The following is a 13,615-nucleotide window of genomic DNA, read 5'->3' as shown; positions in this document are numbered from 1 at the left end:
GATTCATTGTACACAAATGGGGTATCACTCTTATTTCTCTGGTTGTACATGAAATAGAGTCGCACCATTTGTGTAATCATACATGTACATAGGGTATTGACATTTATCTCATTCTGTTATTTTTCCTTCCCCCAACCCCCTCTTCACCCTCTTTTTCTCTGTACAATCCATCCTTCCTCCAATCTTGTCATCCTCCCACCCCCCATTGTGTATCATCATCCACTTATCATAGCAATCATTTGGCCTTTGTTTTTTCAGATTGGCTTATCTCACTTACCATAATATTCTCCAACTGCATCTATTTACCTGCAAATGACATAATTTTATTCTTCTTTAAATCTTCTTGCATGAAATGTCTGCTCATTTCCTTAGCCCATTTATTGATTGGGTTATTTCTATTCTTGCTATAAAATTTTTTTGTGTTCTTTGTATATTCTGGAGATTAATGCTCTATCTGAATTGTGTGTGGCAAAGGTTTTCTTCCACTCTGTAGGCTCTCTCTTCACATTGTTGATAGTTTTCTTTGCTGAGAAAAAGCTTTCTAGATTGAATCTATCCCAGTTATTGATTCTTGCTTTCATTTCTTATTTTGGGTGTCCTGTTAAGGAAGTCTTGTCCTAAACCAACATGATGAAGATTTGGACCTAGTTTTTCTTCTGTAAGGTGCAGGGTCTCTGGTCTGATTCTGAGGTCCTTGATCCATTTTGAGTTGAATTTTGTGCAGGGTGAAAGATAGAGGTTTAGTTCCTTTTTACTGCATATGGATTTCCAGTTTTCCAGTACCATTTGTTGAAGAGGCTATCTTTTCTCCATTGCATGTTTTTGGGACCTTTGTCTATTATAAGAAAACTGTATTCATGTGGGTTTGTCTCTGTGTCTTGTATTCTGTACCATTGATCTACCTGTCTATTTTGGTGCCAATTCCATGCCATTTTTGCTACTATTGCTCTACAGTAGAGTTGAAGTTCTGGTATTGTGATACCTCCTGCATCACTCTTCCTGCCCAGGATTACTTTAACTATTCTGACTCTTTTATTCTTCCACATAAATTGCATGATTCCTTGCTAAATTTCTATGAGGTACATCAATGGGATTTTAATTGAAATAGCTTTGAATTTGTATAGCACTTTTGGTAGTATGGCCATTTTGACAATATTAATTCTGCCTATCCAAGAACATGGGGGATATTTCCATCTTCTAAGGTTTCTTTAATTTCTTTCTTTAGTGGTCTGTAGTTCTCATTGTAGAAGTCTTTCACCTCTTTGTTAGATTGATTCCCAAGTATTTTATTAATTTTTTGAGACTATTTTGTGAATGGGGTTAATTTTCCTAATTTCTCTTTCAGAGGATTCATTACTTATGAATAAAAATGCATTAGATTTATAAGCATTGATTTTATATCCTGCAACTTTATTGAATTCATTTATGTGTTCTAGAAGTTTTCTGGTGGAATTTTTTGGCTCCTCTAAATGTAGAATCATGTCATCAGCAAACAGTGATATTTTGAGTTCTTCTGTTCCTAGTCACATCCCTTTAATTTCTTTGGTCTGTCTAATTGCTCTGGCTAGTTTCAAGGACAATATTGAACAGAAGTTGTAAAGAGAGCATCCTTGCCTTGTTGCAGTTTTTACAGGGAAGGCTTTCAGTTTTTCTCCATTTACAAAGTTGTTGGTTGTGAGCTTAGCATAGATAGCCTTTACAATGTTGAGGAATGTTCCTACCGTTCCTATTTTTTCTAATGCTTGTGTTGCTGTATTTTATCAAATGTTTTTTCTGCATGTATTGAGATCATCATATGATTCTTAACTTTAAGTCTATCGATGTAGTGAATTACATTTATTGATTTTCGGATGTTAAACCAACCTTGCATCCCTGGGATGAAACCCACTTGATCATGGTGCACTATCTTTTTAATATGTTTTTGTATGCAATTTACTAAAATTTTGTTAAGAATTTTTGCATTTATTTTCATTAGTGATATTGGTCTGAAATTTTCTTTCTTCAATGTGTCTTTGTATGGTTTTGGTATCAGGGTGATATTAGCTTCATAGAATGAGTTTGGCAGGGGCACCCTCCTTTTCTATTTCCTGGAATACTTTGAGGAGTATTGGAATGAGCTCTTTTTTGATGATCTTGTAGAACTTGGCTGAGAATCCATCTGTTTTCAGAGTATTCTTTGTTGGTAGGCTTTTGATGACCTCTTCTATTTCATTGCTTGAAATCGATTTATTTAAATTGTATATGCTCTCCTGATTCAGTTTGGGTAGATCATATGTCTCTAGAAACCTGTTGGTGTCTTCGAGATTTTCTGTTTCATTGGAGTATAGATTTTCAAAATAGCTTGTAATTGTGTTTTGTATTTCAATAGTGCCTGTCATTATATTTCCTTTTTCATCCCGAATTTTAGTAATTTGAGTTTTCTCTCTCCTTCTCTTTGTTAGTGTGGGTAAGCATTTATCAATTTTGTTTATTTTTTCAAAGAACCCCAACTATTTATTTTATCAATTTTTTCAGTTATTTCTTTTGTTTCAATTTCATTGATTTCAGCTCTGATTTTAACTACTTACTCTCTTCTACTACTTTTGGTGTTGATCTCTTCTTCTTTTTCTAGGACTTTGAGATGTAATGTTAGGTCATTTATTTGTTGACTTTTCCTTCTTTTATTAAATGCATTCCATGAAATGAATTTTCCTCTTAGTACTCTTTTCATAGTGTCCCAGAATTTTGATATGTTGTATCTTTGTCCTCATTTACCCCTAAGAATTTTTTATTTCCCCCCAATGTCTTCTGTTATCCATGCATCATTCAATAGCATACTATTTAATCTCCAGGTGTTGGAGGAGTTTCTGTTTTTTATTTTGTCATTGATTTCTAATTTCATTCCATTATGATCTGATAGAATACAAGGTAAAATCTCTATATTTTTGTATTTCCTAAGAGTAGCTTTGTGGCATAACATAGGGTCCATTTTAGAGAAGGATCCATGTGCTGCTGAGAAGAAATTGTATTCACTCATTGATGGATGGAATATTCTATATAGGTCTGTTAAGTCTAAATTATCAATTGTGTTATTGAGATCTATGGTTTCTTTGTTCAATTTTTGTTTGGAAGATCTGTCCAGTGGTGAGAGAGGAGTATTATTGTGTTGTGGTCTCTTTGGTTCCTGGAATTCAGAAGGATTTGTTTGACATACATAAATGAGCCATTGTTTGGGGCATAAATATTTAAAATCATTATGTCTTCCTGATTTATGCTTCCCTTAAGCAGTATGAAATGTCCTTCTTCATCACTTCTAACTAATTTTGACTTGAAATGTGCTGTATCTGATATGAGTATGGATACCCCCACTTTTTTAGTGAGTCCATGTTCATGGTATGTTTTTTCCCATCCTTTCACCTTTATTCTGTGGGTATCTCTTTCTATGAGATGAGTGTCTTGCAGGCAGCATATTGTTGGATCTTTCTTTTTAATCCAATCTGCCAGTCTATGTCTTTTGATTGATGAGTTCAGGCCATTAACTTTCAGGGTTATTATTGAGATATGATTTATATTTCCAGTCATTTTGACTTTGTTTGGTTTTTAAATTTACTCAGTTTCTCCTTTGTTTGGCTATATCGTTAGGGTAGTTCCTCCCTATGCTGACTTACATCGTTGTTTTGTTTTTCATTTCTTGCCCATGGAGTATTTTGCTGAGAATTTTCTGTAGTGCTGACTTTCTATTTGTAAATTCTTTTAGCTTTTGTTTATCAAGGAAGGATTTTATTTCATTGTCAAATCTGAAGGTAAGTTTTGCTGGGTATAAAATTCCGTTGTCTTGCAGAGCTTGAAAAGTATTATTCCAGGCCCTTCTAGCTTTTAGGGTCTGGGTTGAGAAATCGCTGATATCCATATTGGTTTCCCCCTGAATGTAATCTGATTTTTTTTTTCTCTCAGAGTCTTTAAAATTCTATCTTTATTTTGTATGTTAGGTGTCTTCATTATAATGTGCCTTGGTGTGAATCTGTTGTAATTTTGTACATTTGGTGTCCTGTAACCCTCTTGTATTTGATTTTCTATTTCTTTCTTCAGATTTGGGAAACTTTCTGATATTATTACATTGATGTTGCATTCCTTTGGTTTGTATCTCTGTGTCTTCTTCAGCCTAAATAATTCTTAAATTTGGTTTTTTCATGATATTACATAATTCTTGGAGCTTCCATTCAAGATATTTTACCATCTTCTCTCTTTGTTCAACTTCTTTTCAATGTTAAATATTTTGTCTTCAGTGTCTGACGTTCTGTCTTCCAGGTGATCTATCCTATTCGTGATACTTTAATTTGAGTTATTAATTTGGTTTATTGTTTCTTTCATTTCAAGGATTTGTTTGTTTTCTGAATCTTTGTCTCTTTATTGAAATGATATTTTGCTTCCTGCATTTGTTCTTTTAACTGTTGATTGGTGCAATCATGCAATGACTGCATTTGCTCTCTTATCTCATTGTTCGCTTCTCTGATCATTTTAATTATGTAAATTCTGAACTCCCTTTCTGACATTTCTTCTGCTGTGCTGTCATTGGATTTTATTGATGTAGCGTCTAGGTTTGTTTGGGACACTTTCTTCCCTAGTTTTCTCAAATTGTTCATGTATATTCCCCTCTAGGAGTGCAAATATGAGGTATTGCATTTTCCTCCATAAAGACTTACAGTGTCCCTGCAGATTTCCAATATCTCACTTTGAAGTGAGAGATCAAAATTAGCAGCACACAATACAAACAATATGCATCCTGTACTCAAATATTTCCTTGTAAGATATTAACCATATTGTTTTCATAAACAGAACTTATGAATTAAATTATTATCTACAGCTTAGCCAATAGGTTTTCAATAAGGACCACAATTTCTAATGGTGGACAGAGAGGATGGGAAGGGTGTAGGATATAATGTTAATGATATAAGAAGTGTGTCTGTAGAGGTATTTGTCATAGGAGTAGTGGAAGTGGCGTAAAAGAAATTGGTTGTTAGCATGTGAAAAGGGAGGAAGAGTCTCCAATGAGACAGATAAGAGGAAAGTAGAGAGAAAGAGAAAATTATTAATAAAAGAAAAGAAAAGTAGGAAGAATAGTAGGTATAATAGGAATGATCATAATATTACTACTAATAAGAAAATCTACAATAGAACTATGCAGTACTGTTCAAACCTCCTAGTCTTCAGTAGCCTGATGTCTGGGAGGATCTTGAAAATGCATTGACCCAAGAAGGGTGCTGTCCCTCTAGGGATGGTGGTCTCCAGAGGTGGTGTAATCCCTGCTAGTGGGCAGAGGCACTTCCATGTGTTGACAGATGGTCAACCACAGCACGGGTGTTAGACCGCAGCCTGGAGCTGGGCTGGACTGGGCCAGGTTCTCTGGGCTGGGACACCCGGTTCAGAAGTCTCACACAGTTGAACTGTGCTGGGCCTGAGACTCTGGTCTGGCCTCCCCAGAGCAGAAGTCTTGCCGGGTGGTCCTGCGCCAGGCCTGGGTCTCTGGGCTGCTTTTCCTCCTTATAGCCTGATGCCAAGAGCTGAGCAACTTTCCTCCACCAAGCCCTTGCTCCATGATGCATCTGCCTTAGTGCCAGCTGATCATGGATTAAAACTTTGAAACCATGATACAGAATGACTCTTTCCTGCTGTATGTTAATTTGTTCTTAGGTGTGCAGAGTTGGTGTGTCCTGGCAAGGGGAACAGAGAAGAATCACACATTAGTGGGTGGAGGTTGTCTGGAGGGAGGGTAGGTCAATGACAAGAGGAGGCTTCCTTCAGTCTGAGGGAGGTTGATGAGGGACAAAAATACACCAGAGACAATCAGAGGCACAATCCTTTCTGTAGGAGTAAGAGATTTCAAAAATGAAAGTGACATCACTAGAATAAACAAGATTTTGACTGGAATCAGAAATTCCACAATGAACTCAGAGTCATATATAGGGGTAGATAGGAATGTACATTGAGATAGATAAAGAGATGAGAGCTGTTGATGGTGGATGGATGTATTGATTGATTTACATTCATATATGTATATATTTGTGTGTATATATAAAGAGAGAGAGAGAGAGACTCTCTTTAAATTACTTGGTCCCAGTAAGCTCTCACAGTACCTAGATTTATTTCCACTAAAGGCATATGGCATTAGAAAGCCCTATGCCTTGAATCAGGAACCAAGTAGGGCTCCAAAAGGATGAGACGATGGCAACTGTAAAGGGAAACCACCTGCACTGATATCCCAGTGGCCAAATCTGGGTCATTTTGAGAATCAATTTTATAATATGACAAAATGACCCATTAAAGAAAAGATGATCCATGAGTCCATACTGATACTGACACTTTGCTGAGGAATGGGATATCCACAGAGGATTTAGGACATTTCAATAATTTACTATTAAGTTTACAAACAAGTTTGGTGTTTGATCATACCCAGGACCTTGGCCATGCTAGGTAATTGCTCTACCACTTAGCCACACCCCCAGCACCGTGCTGATTTCAAATGACCAAAGAGTAACTACACAGGAGAGAAGTCTGTCAATATTCCTTTAAATGAAGTATCCATACGAACATCAGAAGTAATGACACAGAATGAACAGGCACCACCCAACAGGAAGCTGTATGAGAAGAGCACATTTCTAGAGATTCCTGCTGGAGATGCTACAGCTAAATCCTACCATGAGGGGAAGACAAATATGCTAACTGAGGCACATCTACAAATAGCCAGGATGTACTCTCCAAAGTGGTGAGATCATGAAGTTTAGGAAAAGGTGGATAGACTGTTCCAACCTGAAGGAGACCAAAATCCAGAGCAGCTAAATGCAGTCTATCATTAAGACTTGATGCATTAATCATAAAAGAAAAAATCAGGGCGATTCCCAGAATCCAAAATTAATTTGAAAATCCATGGAGTGATGCATTAGAGCTGACTTTTATTTCACATTTGGTTTCAGGGTTATGTAGCAAAAATGTTCCAGAGGGTGGTCTCTCAGGTCACTTGCTCTCAGATGACCCAGGGCCACAGAGTGCTGTGTGCTGTACAACAACCTTTCTCTAACTGGGAAATTTCCACTTAACACACAAGCATTCCTCAAGAGCCTGCTGAATTTATTCCTGAGCATTTACTGCCATTCTTGTCACCATACTGCCCAGGCCTTCCTGCACATGCACTGGGCAACACCAGGCCTCCATGAGGTGTTCAGGTTACTCCATCACCATCCAAAGACACAGGTCCCTGCATTTCCCAGGGAACTAACTGGCTGGCCTGGTTCTTAGCTTGGGAACCTCCACACTCTTCCCACTTCCTGTCATTTGACCTCAGTTCCCACAGCTCATCAGCATAAGACTGACTGGTGAATCTGTAGCTCATACTGTGAAAATATAAAAATTTAAATAAAAATAAGTTTCCTCCTCCAAACAAAGAGGATGGCCCTGGAATTAAAGTCTGGATCAGAATAAGCCTAAGAGGCTGCAGCAGACAAGGCCCCTAAGTGTCAGTTTGCTCCACGATCAGATGAAGAGCAAGAGGCCATGACCTGGGAAACTGCCCTGGGTTGTGACAGGGGAGGGAGGAGGGTCCTGGAAACAGACAAGGCAGCTCTGCTCTCAGTGCAGCCAGTCCAGGGCCCCTGAGCTCAGCTTACAGCACACAGCACAGGGAGCACCCCAGAGAGGGCAGCTAGGCTGTGCCCAGAGGCACCACCACACCTGAGAGGGCACTGGGGACTCTTGGGTAACAGGGGCCCATGATTTGTGAATGTTAGCCTGGCTGCTCCTCAACTGGCAGCTGAGTTTAAAACTGACATTTCCAACACACACACACACACACACACACACACACACACACTGTCAGTTCCCCTCCTCTAGAGAACCCTGACTAACAAACACAGAAGGTGATGGGGAAACATACTGGCACAGAACTAGAGCAAATAGTATTCTATGCTTTTGTAATTGCATCAAAATAAATCTGAACATTATTTATAACTACAAACAATACATAAATAATTCAAAGAGAGATAGAAACATCTGAAATACAGATGGTCTTATATACAAAAAGGTCAAACCATTAGGTGACATTTTTCTTTCTTCATGTTAATTTTTTTTTACTTTTATAAACCTACAACCCCTATAAAAACTCTTGTCTGACACATAAAACAAAACCTGTGGGCACGTGGGGCCCTGATACAATCTTGCTGTCTGTGAAGCTGTTTGCATTCAGTCCTGTCCCCAGGAGAAGCCTGTTAACAGAGCTCTGAGCAGCTGCCTTTGGTCCCAGTAGCTTCCACAGGGCCCCAGAGAGTGTGGCAGCAAATATTCAGGGGCAGTGAGGCCTGAGGACCAATGAACTGAAGAGGAGGCAAGAAGTCCATTAGGATGGCCAGGTAACCACACCAAGGAAAGACCAGAAAACTATTGAAAACCATATCCATCAATAAAATCCATGTAAATATGCTAAGATAAAATATTTTTACATCACAGTTTTTCTTTTTATGTTAAGGTATTAAAATTGGAATTTTTTAACATTGATTAATTATTTTGCATTACTTTTCTTTCTTTCAGATAAAATTTTATTTATTTGTAATGGTTATTTTTAGCTATACATGACAATAGAATTTACCTTGACATAAGAATAAAAGCATGGAATATCATTTGTTCCACGTCAGGCCCCATAAAGCCCCTTCCCCTCTCACTGCCCTCCCCTCTTTCCTCCCTCTACTTACTGATGCTTCTTCCATTTATATTTACTTTCCTCATTTGGTGTCTGTGGATGTACCTGCTGAGCTCCACTGTGCTGTGTTCCTACGTGTACATAAGAGAGCCAGGTCAGGCTCATTCCAATCTTTCCCTGTCCCATCCCTCCTTCCTTCTCTCCATTTCCCTTCCTCTGCCCCACTCTTCTGTCCCCCATTATTATCTTTACATCCCCACCCAACTGACCTTGGATTAGCTTCCTCATATAAGGGAATACATTTGACCTTTGACATTTGGAGGATAGCTTATTAAAACTGCCATATTTCCAATAGGCTGTGGTCAATGTAAAGACATGTTACATGTGTAATGGGATCTGTGTGTCTCAGAGCATGCAAAGGTGGTGCCATTCCCTGGACACATCCATGCCACTGGCAGAATGAGGAGCAGTGCTCAGGTGCATGATCTGCCTCTCAGATTACCTGTTAGGATTTAAATGCACATGTGAAGGGCCTCTGACATCTCAGTCACCCCAGCACACACAAACCAGAGCTCTGACAATCTTCTGGTCACAAGCAGGACCTCAGAGTTGCCCAGCACTCCATGAGTCCCTTGGCCATCTCTGTTCAGGCCAAGCCTTTCTAAATACCACCTCAAGGCCACTGGAATCCCTGTCATTAAGGCCCAAGTGCCACTGCTCCTCCTAGTGGTGAAAGGAGAAATAGCATCAGTTCCCACACCTGGTGAGTGGTTCTTCATTTATTCATCTCTAAACGTGATGCAGCTACACAAATAATAGCATCCCGAACGCTTTAGGCAGAGGGCACTTGGAAGAATGCCAGCAGAACCCTGGTATTCCAGAGCATCCAGTTCACTGTGAAGGAGAGACAATACACAAACTGGTAACTTTCCACTCTAGCTGCTACTCTGGCAGATCTGAGACCCCTCCCCGTAAAGCACGCTGTTCTTCAGGACAGGTGGGGCCATGGGCATCCAGGTCCACTAGTGTCCCCTTTTCAAGTTTTTGCTTTTTGGCACTGTGTTTCCTGTAAACATGGAGTCAAATATAGTCAGGGAGTCAAATCCAGTTATCTGAATGGTCTTAGGGTGGAAGGCAGTGGACTTTTAGTCTGACATGTCCCTGCATCTCTGCTGCTATATTCAAAATTGAGGGGGACCCAGTTTTAGCAGAGCATCCTTTACTCTACTCACAATTTACTTGTAGTGAAGAGCACTGTCTACTGCATTACTCTCCTAATATTATTTTACATTAGTTTTTCTGGGCTAAAGGAGAGAAAAGAGCCTTCACCTGTTTGGTCCTTTGGGTTTGCAGTGACCCCTCCTTGGAAATGCTACTTGTTCTTTCTGCAGTCCACAACTCACAGCTCTGGCTGCAGATGGACGTGCTGACATGTGTCTCCTTTCAAAGCTCCCAGTACTGTTTGGAGTCCACTTTGTTTGGGAATGCTGGCTTCATTCAGTGACAACATGCAAGACAGTGATAAGACTTTGAGAGAGGCCTTCACCTATCCTGAGGTGGGCTGTCAGTGAATGGTCTTTTTGTGATGTCAATCACATGCAGGGAATATCAGATTTTTGATGCAGAGTCAGGCACTACCATCACACATGGCAGCAGCATCCAATCCCAAATCTGCAAGCATAGTGTTGTTTCTTAATGGATCTAGGAAACTATGAGAAAAAAATCAGCAGTCCAGGTAAGAGGATGAAGTTTAGACCTAGATCGCAGTCAGAGAAGGAATGAAAAGATTGATGAGACTGCTATTGTGTTGTGCAACTCAGAAATTCGTCATGACATTTAAGGAGATGAGGGGTTTCAGGTGGTTCTGGGTCTCTGCTTGGACATAGAAACTACCTGAGCCTCCAGTAGGAGTGCAGCATGTTGGGAAGAGGCCTGGCCAGACTCACCTCCCTGGTGGAGCTTGCTGGTGTACCTGGGATGGGAGCCTCTGCAGTCTCAACATGCAATACCTTCTTCTGTGCTTTTCACCTGGGAACAGATTGTCCAGTGGGTGACAGAGTCATGAATGTAATAAATAGAAAACAGAAGAGTGAGTGATCCTAGTACAGGATCAGATGCAGAAGAGAGGAGATAGAGAAGACAAGCCACCAGATTGTCCATTCATGAGACTGCAAAGAAGGCATGTATCTAGGAGACTGAGGAGATGGCTTCTGGCTACCACTGGGAGGGACTGCAGATTAACACCCACACACCAGACTCCTCCAGAGAGAGCTCAGCACACAGGATGGTCACACAGGAGGCTGACACAGAAGACTCCAGGAATGGGGCCTGATAAGAAACACCACCAGGCAGCAGCTGAGATCAGGTCTGATCACTGCAACCACCTGCAGAGCTCACTGAAATCCAAATTCTGAGGACATGATCCAGGTCATCTTCTACTTAGCATGTGGGAGACACTTTCCTTGATGCCCAGAATTGCCAAAAAGAAAAAGTAATGTTGTGTCCATCCCTCACCAGAACAGCCTCCTCTGAGTCTGGGAGCACATATCTACACAGCAGGAGTTTACAGAGCACTCTATGAGGTTACAAACTCTGAGTCCAAGGGTGGGAACTGCAGGTGTCAGTCTAGGACAAGTACAGTGAACTTCTAAACTCAGTGAGAGAACTCCATGGAGGTTACACAGAGGAGAATGTGCCTTCTTTGGGGATTTTGTTATTTATTTTTATCTTGATAAGTTCCACAGACTGGCCAATAACTTGCAATCCTTCTGTCTTAGCACCTGCATCACTGGGAATCCAGGTGCACCACCAAGCTCAGTTGCTTTGTTTTTTGAAGATGATTCTGGCTACTGTGTGAGAATATTATGAAAAACCATTGACCATCAACCACATATCTCTAAAATTGCTTCCCATGAAATGTACCTAACCAGCAAAATTAGTGATTAATAAGAATTATAGTGTGGGCCAGGGACTAAGCTATATAATTCACACATGCTATTTCATTACTCATCTGGCAATTCTCAAAGAGAGATGACATTACTCCCATGTTTCAAAGGAGAAACTGTGGCCTGGGGAAAGTAACATAACTCACCCAATGTCACATAAAATCCTTCAGAAGCATACTCAAGATGCTAATCCTCACTGGGTGGGTGCTGCACTGGCCATGCTATGTGGTCTGCATCTGGGAAGAAACCTGGGGCCAGAGGAGGCCACCAGGCTGACTGCAGGAAGACTAGGGGTCTGGTTTCCAGGAAGAGATCAGCATATGGCATCAGGATGAATCCACAGGGAGCTGAAATGGCACCAAGGGACTGTGAGCCTGCAGGTCAATGGTGGGAATCCACAGGTGAATTCACCAAGACTGAGGCCTGGGAGGCCAGCCTGGGAGGACACTGCAGAGCTTGTCCCCACATTCCCAGGCTGCACACCAGCCTTGTTCAGGGCTGGGAGGAGGATGGGCTGGTCCTGCTGAAGACAGAAAGAGAATCAGTGTGTGGAGGCAGACAGGGGCCTGAGGCTGGGAGGCCATGGAGCTCTGACAGGGAGCTTGAGGCCTGTGCTGAGGGCAGTGAGCACCTGTGGGTGGAGGAGAGAAGCAGGTCATGTGCTCACTGGTTATTTAGTGGGTATTTAGTGTGTGGTGCAGCTGAGTCTCCAGGAAGAAGGAGGAAGACATTGTGATTACTCTGTTGAGGAAGGTTAGCCCTGATTCCTCTTCTTACCTGGATGCAACTGATTATATTAAGAATTGAATATTTGAAACAATATGCACTTCCAAATATCCAACAGATCTGATCATTATGGTAAGGATTAAACAGCAGTATGATGTGGACAAGTTTCTAAATCGTTGACCCAAAACCAGTGTCCTAGTATCAACACCTTCCCCAGGTATTCCACCAGGAATTTTGAAAAAATTTCTTATGAAGAATTTTGGAGGTGTATTCAAAAAGTTGTCATTATAGTGGCAGAGACCACCCAACTAGACTGTCCCTCGACATGGAAGCCTTCACATCTGCATATGTGGAGAGAGGATGGATCATCTCATGACATGGAAGGTTGGATATGGGAGCTGCTCCAATACTGCTCCTGGAGGCGGCAGGAGCCACACTGCAAGCACACAGGGCAGCTTCCAGAAGGGAGGTGGTGAAGGCCAACAGGAAATTGGACCTCACCCTCCAACTGTGGAAAGATGACTCTACCACAGCCACATGAGCTGCTAAAAGACCCTGAACCTCAGCAAGGAGTGCTGCCCACTGACGGCTCCAATTCAGTCTTGTCAGGTCTGAGCTGAAAACCCAGCCTGGTCTCCTGAGGGACAGAACTGTGAATGAAGATTTTTTTTAAATAGTTGGAAATTTGTTGCTCAGCAATAGAAAAGGAGGATAGAGATCAAGCTAACACATCTCAACAGGAGGATCAGAAAATGAAACACAAGAAGCAATCAACACACGTGGCTGGAGGCTGAGAGGATGCTCAGCACTCTGCTTGGCAGTGTGGTCAGGTTCTGCCTTCTGCCATAGAGATTCTCCCAAACTGTCCACACCCACACAATCTAGGGTGAATTCATGGACAGGAAGAAGAGGGAAATGATGGCATTAGCTGGTAAGTGCATGGAACTGGAGAGCATCATGCTGAGTGAAATAAGCCAGACTCAGAAAGTCAGTGATCAAATGTCATCTCTCCTGTGCAGAAGCTACAGCAAAGGAAGGACAAAAAGGGGGGAAAGGATATCATAAGGACAGAGGGAAGAACAGGGGAGAAGGAGACAGAGATGGTGGGCTGGGCTGGGAACTGGAAGGGGAGGAAATCTTGAATGGATGTGACCATATCACACCTTGCACATGGACACAGATGCTAAACAACCACAGTGAATTCCAGTTCCAGCTGTAGCTACAACATACCAATGAGAAAGAAGTAGATAAATAAATGGAAGATGAGGAAAGAAGAGAA

Source organism: Sciurus carolinensis, chromosome 13, assembly GCF_902686445.1.
Source record: "Sciurus carolinensis chromosome 13, mSciCar1.2, whole genome shotgun sequence".
Classification (NCBI taxonomy): Eukaryota; Metazoa; Chordata; class Mammalia; order Rodentia; family Sciuridae; genus Sciurus; species Sciurus carolinensis.
The sequence above is the reverse complement of the archived record's forward strand: the minus strand, read 5'-3'. Positions refer to the sequence as shown.